The 13,341-nt window shown below is 38.8% G+C and overlaps 1 pseudogene; it reads right to left on the minus strand.

Moving 5' to 3' along the window:
* Positions 1-2,026: 2,026 nt before the first annotated feature.
* Positions 2,027-2,100, minus strand: LOC129406377 (U6atac minor spliceosomal RNA; annotated as a pseudogene).
* Positions 2,101-13,341: the final 11,241 nt, after the last annotated feature.

Genomic DNA, 13,341 nt, shown 5'->3' on the forward strand with positions numbered 1-13,341 from the left:
CCCTCCTCCTCCTCCTCACCTCTTTTTCCTCCTCCTCCTCCTCCTCCTTCACCTTCTCCCCCTCCTCCTCTTCTTCCTCTTCCTCCTCCTCCTTGCCTTCTCCTTCTCCTCCTTCTCTTCCTCGTTTTGTTAAAAAATCTGTTCTGTTTGGAAGCCTCCTGCTTCATAAAAAGGCTGGCTTCAGCAAGGTCCAGTTCAAGGATTTCGGGGAAGCTGATTTGTAACTTAGTGTAGAAGGGATTAGAAGGCAAATCTGTCCTGACTAATGCTTAGATACAGGTACCCCTTGCCAAGATTGACTCAGCACTGAATTATCTAGCCAGATTTTTCAATTAGCTCAACACATTGCCTGAGGGTTATAAAAACATATGTTGCTCGAATAAGGGGGAGGGATTAGCCTTTTAGCAAATCTAGGAGAAGTGTCTTTCCTCATGTTTATGGAGATTTTTAACTTAAGGAGCTTGTTAAAGCTTTCTTGTCAGAAGGCCCAATTGTTGGGGGTAGAGGCACCCTATATCATCATGGTTTAATAATGTTGCAGTGAAACTTTGAACACTAAAAGTGATTCAAAAATGTCTTAATACTGAATTTTCCAGCAGACCTTTTAATTTTGTGCAAATTTGTACTTCCTTCAGTAAATAGCAAGTGTTTTGTTTCAGTCAGTCTGGAAACAAAGCAGGGCTCCATTCTCCCTTGAAAATACAGGAAAAGAAATTCTGATTTACTCTCTGCCCACCTGTATCTGGTCTGTGCTTTCTGTTGAGACCTAGGGGTTGGAAAACTAAACAAAGTTTTATTGAATCACAGCCACACCCATTCATTCTTGGCTTTGCTCTGGAGGACTCTGTGTGAACAACAAAATCGAGGACCTGAGACCAAGCCATATAATCTGCAAAGCTTAAAATGAAGATAAGAATAAGTTTGTGGGTCCCTGAGTTAGTGGCAGGGAATTCAGAAATAAAAACTGCTATTTCTGTGCTCTCGGAAGTGTGCTTTGCGGCTGCGACACATCTTATAGCCTAGTTCTCCCTCTGGGAGAACCTGGCTAGCTACCAAGAGTTTCCTGCCCACATGGGAGAGCCTTGCAAACTCCCCATGGTATACTCATATGCCCAAACCAGTAGCAATGCTGGGTCTCATTCCCCTGACCCTGAAAGAGCCTCTAATACATCATTGTTGGTAAGGATGAGTAAAGAGAGGCTTCTAAAATCTCAGGGTTAGGACGAATAGAGATGTTACTGAGACCGCTTGAGACGATCAACGGGATGATGATGATGATGGTGATTTCTGTGCTCCAGGAAAAGATGAAGAAGAGGAATCCTAAGAGTTACAATGGGCTGTTTACTGGGGTCAGACAGTGCTGGAGGAAGATGTGGGCCCTGCCTGAGGGACCTGGGCAGATTCCTACACAAAGGAGGTCACATTAAATTTGGGTTTTGAATGGAAACCTTTCAGCCTGCAGTGAGTGGAATGGGGCTGGGGTGTGTTGAGAATATAAGGCAAACACCTTAACGCTTATGCTATCCTCTGGTCCTCCTAGATATGGGGGAAAACGAAGTAAAGGGAGACTAACTCTGATTTTTTTCAGCCTTTAAGTGCACCTATTATAGTACCACAAAAGGGCCTTAATCCCATATCTAGACCTTTTGAGGACTCTGAATGTGTGGAGGAGGGAAGGCAGCAGAGATGGGGCATTAAAGGGTAAGTATTTTGGAGAGATCTCACCTACCGGATTTGATGGGACTAGATTCATTAAAGTCTACTTAAAAAGTACATCTCTTGCATACCTCTAGTCAACTTTCCTCTTTTAAAGAAATTGTTCTTTCCATGCCTCTGTCCTCTGACAGTGTACGGATATCTTGTCTTCATGTAAATATTCCCATACCAGATTGAGTTGTGTTAAAAGCATGCTGTCAAAAAGCACTATTCCACTGGGTTTTTCTTTTGAATTAAAGTTCCAGCAAGAAGGCATTCTCTATAAAACCTTCTTCTTCCTTCTCAAGGCCTATTTCATGCTTCCTGTTTCATATATATTCTATCATGCTTTAATTTTGATCCTTGTCAAAGGGAATGCTAACCATCTCTCCTTTCATACAACAGCAATAGCACAGTGGGTAGGGCGTTTGTTTTGCATGCGGACGACACGGGTTCAATTCCTCCATTCCTCTCGGAGAGCCCAGCAAGCTACCGAGAGTATCCTGCCCGTAAGGCAGAGCCTGGCAAGCTACCTGTGGTGTATTCAATATGCCAAAAACAGTAACAAGTCTCACAATGGAGACATTACTGGTGCCCTCTCGAGCAAATTGATGAATAACGGGAAGACAAGTGCTATGACAGTGCTACAATGCTAATTTTGATATCTATACCTCTAACTCTCACAATACCAGACATATAGTCAGTACACAGTTCATTATGATAAATGGCAGAGTGTGGTTTATTCTCTTAGTAGACTGGGTACCTACAGGCAGTGATGGGAGACCTGGTACAATGGTCTCTTATAGGAAAGTAATTCATGTTAATGAAGAGTATGAAGAGGTGGAAATAATAAGAATAGAAATAATCAATTCCTAGTAATAATCAGAAGAATGAAATTGGATGGTTGAACAATTAATTAGAGGGTCTGAGTTTCAAGGAGGCAGCTTAGCTTTGGCTAGTACATAGACAGTGCAATCATAAGGTAGATGGAAGCATGTGCTTGTATTAGTAACTGATGCTTTTCTCAAGTGTTTCTCTTGCCACCAGCCGACCTTTCTGCTCATCCTGGGCAATATTTCCTAAATATTGCTGCATTTTGTCATCTGAAGGGTTAATGATTGACACAGTGATCTGATTGCTTAGAAATAGAGATATCTGTGGACCTCTAATGCCTTGACCTTATAGTTCTCCTATCATGCCTTCCAAAACCAAAGTTTTTCATACATTATTTTCATGCCCTGTTGACATCCAGATTGTACATTACTGTGGGGCTGTCTTTGAGTCTGCCCAGTCAGTCTGCCTGGTTCCTCTTCCCTGCGTCCATTTGTGCATTTGCCCATGCTAGAACAAGCTCAGGTAAGGAAGCTAGAATCTTATACCCTACCAAGCGAAAGACACTTTAATGCTAGATCTTCAGTGAAACTATGGCCTGCTGTAGCAGAGGGTTCCATACTCCATTTTATTTGTTTCTTTTTTAATAGAAACTGCAGAATCTATGGGATGTTGGTTCTGGCAGATTGGAAGAGACAGGGTAAAAGGAGAGGGTTTAGGGATGATGGAAATAGAGGAAATAACAATTCCTAAGCACTGTAGACTTTGCTGTGCATCAGGCATTACTAAAATAAGAGGGAGACTGTGGGAAGGATCAACTTATAAGGAATGAGCTAAATGTTAAAAAACTACCCATCCATTTTGGGCTACCCACCAATTTTGGGCTACAACTTTATTAATTTTAATAACAGAAATCATGCTTAATGATTGCATGTAGTTTATGTGCTAGAATTTTTTTCTACTGAATAAACTTTTTTCTAATTACCAATATAATCTCCATTTTTCAGATAAGGGAATAATTAATTTATGGCAAGTGTAGAAGTATAGTTAGGATTCATGCACAGAAGTTAAAAGGCTGATATATGATCTAATTAGCTATGACAAGTTTACATGTGATTTCTAAGAGTTAGTTGATTATAGAGCCATTATATATAGAAGAATGTTTAGATTTTTACAAATACTGGCAAAAATCTGGATGTTACTGCTGTTATGGGAGCTGAAACCAGGGAGAGGATTCAGAACCAATGATAGCATGTTTGCACAACCACTCTCTACATGCTCTGGCCAAGCCTCATTCATGAGTGAACCTATTCTTGGTCTTCGTGGCCAGAAATCACACTTCATACCAACACCCTACCTATACTCCGAGAGTATTGCACCATATTTGATAAGGTTGAAAGTAGGAGGTAACCAATTTTAGAGGGAAATATATATTTTTTTCTTTTCTGCAGGGCTGGAGCAATAGCACAGTGGGTAGGGCGTTTGCCTTGCATGTGGCAGACCTGGGTTCTCTCCGCCCCTCTTGGAGAGCCTGGCAAGCTACCGAGAGTATCTCACCCGAATGGCAAGCTACCCGTAGAGTATTCAATATGCCAAAAACAGCAACAACAAGTCTCAAATGGAGACCTTACCGGTGCCCGTTTGAGCAAATTGATGAGCAACAGGATGACAGTGATAGTGATAGTGAGATATATATATATATATATAAATGATATATAAATAAGTGATATACATATATATGACAGTGAAACAGTGATATATACATATATATATGTGTATATATATATATATATACGCACACAAGACTCAACCCAACAACATGTTAGTGCTCTCTTATCGAAGGATTCAATGGCCTCTGGGTGAAATACAACAGTCTTCACAGTCTTTCTTCTAAGGAAACTTTTTGGTAGTATTTTCAGAGGTTTCTCATAACAAACAATACAAGATATATTATTCCAGTTCTGCTTTGGGGCAGGGATTGGGGCTCGGGATGGAAACATCCAAAATATTGTGGTGGGAAGGTGCAATGGTGGTGGGGTTAGTTTGAATAGTAAACATAATCAAATATTGTAAACTACAAAATAAAAAAAATAAAAAACAAACACACACAAAAATAGCATGTTGCTGAGGGTAGTAGCAGTTCATAAGCAAAGATGGTAGATGACCTAATGGCTATTTATTCAGAGAATATGATTGTGGGTTTTTTGTCAAATTGGGCTTAAATATCAATTAGTAATAAGTTTACCTGATAAAGGACAACTCCAATTTATAATGTTGGGAGAAATTATTATTTGAGAGACATCCTGAAGTCCTTTTGTTGCAGTAAATATCATTTGGGAATTAGTTTAGATGTAGTTTGGTTCATTTTGACAAAATAGAAGCAGAAGATTTGATTTTTTGATTTATATATTTATATTTGCACTGGTTGTTAAATATCTTAAATATAATTTAGTGATATTAGAGTTATGCAGTGAATAAATTAAATAGTTATGGAGACTAATGGAAGTGAAAATGCATCATAAACTATAATGTGCTCATAAATTGTTATGAAAAGACAATACATCATTTTACATGTGCACATATATTTTTAAAAAGCAAGAATAAAATGATTTAGATATATACTTTTGATTTAGTACTGAGGATAGGAGCCAATATTTTTCTAGGAAACCTGGAATTAATGTGGTAGCTCAATTACATCTAGAAATGTCCTTCAATTAAGGTAGTATAACACGGTGAATTTTGGTACTTCAAGGATCTGGAATTTACCTTTTAGCCTAATGTGCGAAATCAAGTGACTTATGTAACCATTCTGAGAATCCATTTTCATTCTGGTTAAATGCTGATAATCTTTTTATAACTCTGAAATTTAGGAATATAGTGCTCCAATCAGTGCCCTTAATTTATTTGTAAATATTATTAATTTAAATATCTTACATTCTTCTTTATACTCTCAAAATTTTTGTCTGTGGTTCTTTGTTTAATTTAAATTACCCTAATTTCAAGGAACTTTCGTTACATTAATAATTTATAGTAATTGTGATAATATATTAATAAATAGCTTATATTTATAACTTAACTATTAATTTTAAAAGCAATATATTGTCATGCAGAAAACCTAAAAACCAGAAACAAAATAAATATTTTTATCATTCTTAGCAATTATTAATTTTCCCAGCATTTATCCATGCATCTTTAAGAATATTGTATTTCTCGGGGGCTGGAGCAATAGCACAGCGGGTAGGGCGTTTGCCTTGCACGCGGCAGACCCGGGTTCGATTCCCAGCATCCCATATGGTCCCCTGAGCACCGCTAGGAGTAATTCCTGAGTGCATGAGCCAGGAGTAACCCCTGTGTAATGACAGGTGTGACCCAAAAAGAAAAAAAAGAATATTGTATATTCTGTATCTTTAAGAATATTCAATATTGTTTTCATAACCTGCTTTTTTCACTGAAAAAGTGAATACTTTTCCTATATCATCAAGTTTTCTACACCATTTAAATAACAGTGCCATATGATTATAAAAAGATAAGAACTTTTTTTTTTAAATTTTTATTTATTTTATTTTTATTTTTTTTTGCTTTTTGGGTCACACCCAGCGATGCTCAGGGGTTACTCCTGGCTCTGCACTCAGGAATTACTCCTGGCGGTGCTTGGGGGACCATATGGAATGCCAGGGATCGAACCCGGGTTGGCCGCATGCAAGGCAAACGCCCTACCTGCTGTGCTATCGCTCCGGCCCAAGATAAGAACTTTTTGCAAGTTTTTTCCATTAAAAATTTAACAATTGGCTAACTGAACAAACAAAACTCTGGATCATGTAAAGATATATTTGTCATATAGTGCCTGACTTTGGTGGTAGACATTTTGTGGAACCTTTCATTTTCTTAACACTCTCTCTTAAAGATTCTTAATTATAATTACATTTTCAAAGTCTTGTTTTTTCAGACACAGAGATAGCTACAACCTGTCTAATATCTGATTATGTATTTCTGTAATCCTTGTGTAATACCTATATGTACATTAAGTGAACAGAAAAAACTATGTATTGAATAAATTAATATAAATGTAGTTATGAATGCTTAATAAACATAAATGTTTACTATTGAAAAAAATTTTTAGGCACTGTGGTTTACCATTCCAGCACCATATCCTCTGCCCTAGTGACCACTGTTTTCCATCTCCTCCTTTTCCCACACTCCACCCCCTTTCCTTCCCCTGTGGTAAGCTTCCCATGGGAGACCACCTCTCTGTGTCTGTTGCTTTTGGGCATTTGTTTTTTGGTGGGTGGGTAGAAGAAGATTTGAACTGTTTAATGTGTATATCTCTCAGTATTTGTTTTCCCTAATCAGTTTTGTAGTTTATAAGATTCAACTCAATCCCTACCTTGCTCATGGCAATGACAGGGTTTACTATACTAACCCTCTCAGGGAATTCAGTGTCTGCCAGGACCCAGAACCGGAAGATTTACCGATGCTAGAGAGTTTGCTATCAACAGGAGTCACATGCAAGACGTATGGTTGCAGCTTCTGAGTTATGCCCCGCAGGAAAGCCTGCCTTCCACTCTGCATTAGCCACCTCGGGTGCCTTGAAATATGCAAACCAGCAAATGACAAATGCTTTGTAGAAAGGTACAATTGCCATCAAATTGAAAGTGGAGGAAGTTGATCAAAGAAGAAAGAAAGGCATTAAAAATTAATCATCCTAGAACCATAAAGTCAGCTGTAAACCCTTAGCAATAAAAAATTAAATGAAGAAGAAGTTAATGTTTGAAGCAGAGATTTAAATTTTCTAAGGGAGATCTTGATAGCTGCACAGATTGGGGAGCTGGCGAGATTTATAAGAGAAGCCTGAGTGTCTCGTCCCACCAGAGGCTGCAGAAAACATAAAACAGTCATCAAATAAAACATCATTTATATTATTTAGTATCATTGGGCAAAACCTTGGCTGTAAAAGGAAACGGCACTTTTGACCGACCAAAAAGATTTTTCTATTCAGAACTGACTTACGTGGCAAAGGGTGGAAGAATGCTAAGAAAACACATTATTGTCGAGAGAAGCCCAGAGGAAATATTACAGAAATAAATACTGTTAGGGCGTGTAGCTCTCTAAGTAACAAGACTTATCTATTAGTTTCTCTCTTCAGATACCAGAGTTTAAACCCGTTCTTGGGATTGCCTGTTTCTGGTTGATTATCCCTGGGGAGACTTAATGGATGGCAATGTCTCTAGACCCAAAAGGAAAGTTGAAACATATTTATTTGTTTATGAGTAGAGTTGGCACATATTTACTGGACTTTCTGACTTAAAATTGGGCCAGGAATGCTACAGGTATTAAGGTAGTATAGCTTCATGATAAAAAGAGCAGGTTTAGGTGGCATAGAGCACCCTGATTGAATCTCGACTCTGCCACCTGCAGTGAGATGTTGGAAAATGGTTTTCATTTGAGCCTTAGTTTCCTAGTGTCTACAGTAGGACTAGAAACTGTATAGTTCACTTCGAAGGGTAGTGGTGATGAGGATTTTCTGTTATTCGATAGTACTAGGACTGGAGCGATAGCATAGCAGGTAGGGCATTTGCCTTGCACGCAGCCGACCTGGGTTCGATTCCTCCATCCCTCTCAGAGAGCCTGGCAAGCTACCAAGAATATCCCGCCCTCATGGCAGAGCCTGGCAAGCTACCAGGCTTACAGTAACAACAAGTCTCACAGTTGAGAAGTTACTGGTCCCCGCTCGAGCAAATCGATGTACAACGAGACGACAGTGCTACAGTGTGGTGCTATATACATATACATACAGATAGTACTGGATGTGAATCTGTATAACTAGTAAATCTTCATGGCAGGTTCTTTCTTGATTACTTGATAACCACATATAATTCAGATGGATAATGGTGTGAAGACAGAGGCTGGATAATTTGGCACAACAGCTTAGTGCTAGTTTATGGTGGGGAGGTATTCTGGTCTTTTTTTGATGTCCCCAAAATATTTTAAGTAATTTTCCCATTGCTTTCTAAGTTCATTGATGTCCAGTATGAAGGATTTCTCAGTCTGGATAACTCCTGACCAGCTTTAGGGGATAGAGATTTCATCAGAATCATCAAAGAAGGACTTCCTTCCTCCTGGCTCCATTTTTTTGAGTTTACCCACAGAAATATATTATTAATGCTTAGCCACCCTAGGAGGGAATGTTCCAGCTGGTAAGAGGAATTAACACTTATTTAGCTATTTTTTAAAGCTCATTAAGGTTTATGGTGCTCTTGTTTATGTACGGATGCTGTGTCTGTGCCACACTGTCAATCTCCAGTTAAAAGAAGCAGCTGGAATGCTGACGGATGTGGACTTCCTGATTATTAATATGCCAAATGAAAATAAGAAAACAACCCTTTGCAATTATTATAGCTTTATTTCCAGCATTATCTCCAGTGTGCTTAGTCTACTTGTTCTCCCTTTATGAAGCTGGCTCTCTGCAAAGGAAAAGAACCACACTCTGTGACTTTTACATCACTGTCACTCATCCAGATGACTCTCACCCAGTCATTTACCCAAACCAGAACTTCAGTGTCATTTTACACCCCTCCTGATTTAGAGTGGCCAGCAACTTCTGTCAATTGCAGTTACCGACGTTCCTCTTCCTTCCATTACTGTCTGAGTTCAAAGACATCTCCAAGATCTTTCACAGGTTCCGTCCTGGTTTCCTTCGTTATTGAACTCATCTAGAACGACTATTACAAAGGTGATTAGAATATTCCTTCTAAAAGGCATATGTGTTTGTGACAGTTTAAATATGATTCTGTGAGTTCAGTTTAGCATCTTTCTACCAATAGGGCATCCTTTCCTCTTCTTTCCCTTTATTGGACTACTCTAGAATCCTGTAGATTTCTGGCTGTTCTCCAAGAGTTCATGATTCCTCTCCCCTTTGCCAATAATATTCCCCTTCTTGTTGAGTCTCTATTCAAAACTGATGGAGCTAAAGTTTTCGACACCCGCACCCTACCCCACCATTTCAGAATCCGTTCAGTAGTTTTAGCCACGTCCTTCTGTGTTTAGCATCACCAACATTGTCGGCATTTTCAGGAGACCAAATGTGGCCTGAAATGATGCCACTTCTCTGCTGAGCTGTGCTGATTACAAGCTTATTTACTCCACCAGACCATGGACTTTTGAACACAGGGAGGTTGTCTTCTCAAAGCTGATGATATGCACTTAGACACTGTATCTAGTAAATGCACTAGCGCGGATAATTGGCTGTGTGAATAAGAGAGTTCCCCTGTTGTTTTCCTGTAGGGTTCTTTCCCTTCCTATTCCGGCTACAGAGCTTTCTCTGTATTCTCTGGAATCTTCCTCTGCCTGCTTGGCACAGGGGCCTGTTTTCATAGGCATTTACGTCCCCGTTCCTCATGGTGCCCTCTTACCTCAGGAACCCTTCCCGCTCCCTATATTCCATGTGTTGATTTTAATAGCTATTAGGAGTTACAACATTTAAATTTAAACCATTTTATTCTACACTGTGAATGACTCATCACCCCCCGCATTTTCTATTTTCATAAATTGTTGTTGTTTCTACTTCTAAGTTTAAAAAAGAGGCATACATTGTTAGGTGAGATTTTAGCCTATTAGCCCAGAGGAGATAGCTTTGCTCTTTGAAAACAATACCCCTTGCTTAGGCTCAATATAGTTCGTGCCTAGTTTTCACCAAAGAAAAGATTTAGTTTTTTGAAATCAAGAGATAATATTGCTTTTATAACAAATGATGAAACAATTCTTACTGCATTCAATCTTTTAAAAACTTATTTATTTGTTTGTTTGTTTGTTTGTTTTGGGGTCACACCTGGCAGTGCTTAGGACTTTCTCCTGGCTCTGCACTCAGGGATCACTGCTAGAGAGTCTCTAAGAAACAGATGGGTGCCAAGGTGGGCCATGTGCAAGGCAAGTGCCCTACCACCTATACTATTTCTCTGGTTCCATCAGTATTTTTTTTAAATCCTCTAAGTAAAAAAAAGGAAAAACCAAAGAGGAGAAAGTTGAACAAAAAATTAAAGTTAGAAAGTAACTTGACCAAGTTCGATCAATAATTATATAATATATAGCCCCCTCTTTATTATATATAGGGAATTTACATATATGTATTTGTGAAGCAAGATAGTTTTTACTGAAAATTACTTAGAAAGATGTGAGGGGAGAGAAAGAGAGAAGTACATGTTTGAGAGAAAACATAGTCTTGTCCAGAGTGGACATAAGTAATTAGAGAAACGGACAAACAAGTGAGATGCGTATTCAGGGGAGAATACAGACTTGAGGAGCAAGCCAATAACAATGATATTTAATAAGAATTTCAACAGTGAGCACACTTATGTCATCAGTGATCAGTTAGACTTAAAAAATCCACATCTCAGTGTATTTAAATGTATTTAAATATTTAACTGTATTTAAAGTGGACCCAAAAGGTCTATCTATTTTCTTTCTTATAGGAGTCACCATAATTAGAAGTTTGTAGCTTTGGGGTTCGTCCACTTTGGGGTGCGCAGTCTATGTGGCTACTCCTCTGAAGGGTGCAGATTTCAGAAGACAAATTCTCAGTGCTTAATTCAAGAACCTGATAGAAGTGAGGGCCAGCGACCTGTTGATGTGTCTTTGTTCTTGTTCTCTAAACCTTACTTTATTGGTCTTGATAGACAGCTAATTCCTCACAGGCTCCATTACACTGAACTTGTACAAATGTCTTCTCTTTCTTTCCTGGTTTGTGATAGCTTTAAAGAATGAGGTCAATATTTCAAAGGCATAATTAATTTAGCAGCCTCCTCCTTCATTAGCAAGCTCATTTTCTCTTGAGCCTCTCTCTTTCTCATGTGTCTACAAAGCTCTCCTTCATTCTCCCCGAATTCCTTTTTTCCTTTCTTTGTTGAGTACTTGCTAGCATTTCCTTCTGTCTGGCTTTGTTTTTTCGGTTTTAGGTTCTGTCTCTGTTTTAACATTTCTTAACCTTGCAAATAGTGTTAATTTAATCCAAAGGTTTTATTCCATCTTTAGTACCAATTTATTTTCCAGACAAAAATGAGTGAAAAAAATCACAATGCTTCCAGCTGCCTGGCCTGATGCTAATGCCAGCAGGGTGAGTTATAGATCAAAGCTGACTCTAGTGCAAGTTTTGAACAGAAATACTTACACTTACCATAGGGAAAAAGTGGTCATTTAGAATGTCTTAAAATTTTTTGGAGGGGTCACGCTTAGCAATGCTCAGGGGTTACTCCTGGCTCTGCTCTCAGGAATTATTCCTGGTGGTAGTCAGGGGATGATATGTGATGCAGGGAAGCAAACCCGGGTTGGCTATGTGCATATCATCATCACTATACAACCTGCTAGAATGTTTAATACTTTGAAAAAAATTGTGGTAAGATTCACATAGGGGCCAATTTCTCTATGTCTTCGATAGTGGCATTCTTTTATGTTTTAAAAATAACACTCATCCTAATAGGTATAATTTAAAATAATGTATTTTTAAGGAGTTTGGGAGGAAATCAGCTTGAATCCAGTTTCCTTCTCATATGTAGATCTGGGGGAGGAAAGGCAGTATATAACACTACAGTACCTTTTGGCATCAGCTGGGAAAGGTGGTGTTGGCTTAAAGATTCTAATAGATTTAGGAAACAAATTCAGAACTCTGTGTTTGAAGACAGAATTGAGAGTAACCTGCAAAAGGGCCGGCTTCACGCAACCACTGCTAGGTCTCATTGCCTGACCCAGAGGACAGAAGCGAAAATGCAGGCAGCAGATTTTGGAACCCCAGCTGGAAGCCAGCCTCTAGATGTTTGCCACCTATTCTGGGATTGTCTTTATATTCAGTTAAGCATAGGAAAACTTAATTCAGTGAGAGCAAGGTTAGTCTGGTGGCAAGGGGTTGGATTTCTTGAGCCCCAGGGAAGTTTTCTGTGATGTGGGAAGGAGTTTTACTCTAGTACTGATTTTATATAGGAAAACCAAACTCCAGTGCTTCTCTAGGTCTCACTGACAGACAGATGTGTGGGAAAAGTAGCGTAACGGAAATGTATTCTTTTCCCGATTATAGAAAGACGGCTGAGAAGAGAAGGCATAAGAAAGATCACCCAGGTCAGAGTAAGTGGATAGTCAGTGCCTTGCTTAAATACACGTGGAGCTTTCTCACAATGTCTTAGCTTGTGAAGAAGGTCTTGAGCAGAGGAAATAGGGAGTGACATAATTTTTCCTTACAGGAATGATTTTGTAGATCTTGAGGGTCTATTATCTTCTCCTCTTGACATAACTAGTCCTCCAAAGACACAAAAAGCTAATGTTTATTTTAGGTCAGGTGGTCATTTTCTAGGTGATTTACATGTTCTGCCTCTCTGAATTTGACCCATATGATACTTGACTGTCTTGTTATTTTTATTTCATAGAATAGAAATCTGAGGATCAGAAATGTTCAGTACATTTTTCAAGTTTGACACAGGTTATCTTCTTAGTGTCCTGCTCACAATGATCTTGACCACGTTTACTCTAGTGTACTTGGTTAATTTCCTGTGACTCTCTTGTCCTTGCAACTGTGCCAGAATTTCTGTAGAATGACTTTACCTTATGTTATAGGAGCGACATTGAGTTACTCTCTCCTAGTGATCATTCAACTTCATTTCCCAAGATCCTTGGAAAAACAGCTTCATTCAGACCAGCCTAGGGTAGAATGACATTATATTACTATTATAATTACTCACTTTAAGTTTCATAATAGCCTCCAGTAGCAGGGACTTATTACCTGCATTTTCTTAAACAGGTAATAGAGATTGAGAACATTGAGGTCACTCTGCTGGG

The sequence above is a fragment of the Sorex araneus genome, chromosome 6, assembly GCF_027595985.1.
Source record: "Sorex araneus isolate mSorAra2 chromosome 6, mSorAra2.pri, whole genome shotgun sequence".
In the NCBI taxonomy this organism is placed as follows: Eukaryota; Metazoa; Chordata; class Mammalia; order Eulipotyphla; family Soricidae; genus Sorex; species Sorex araneus.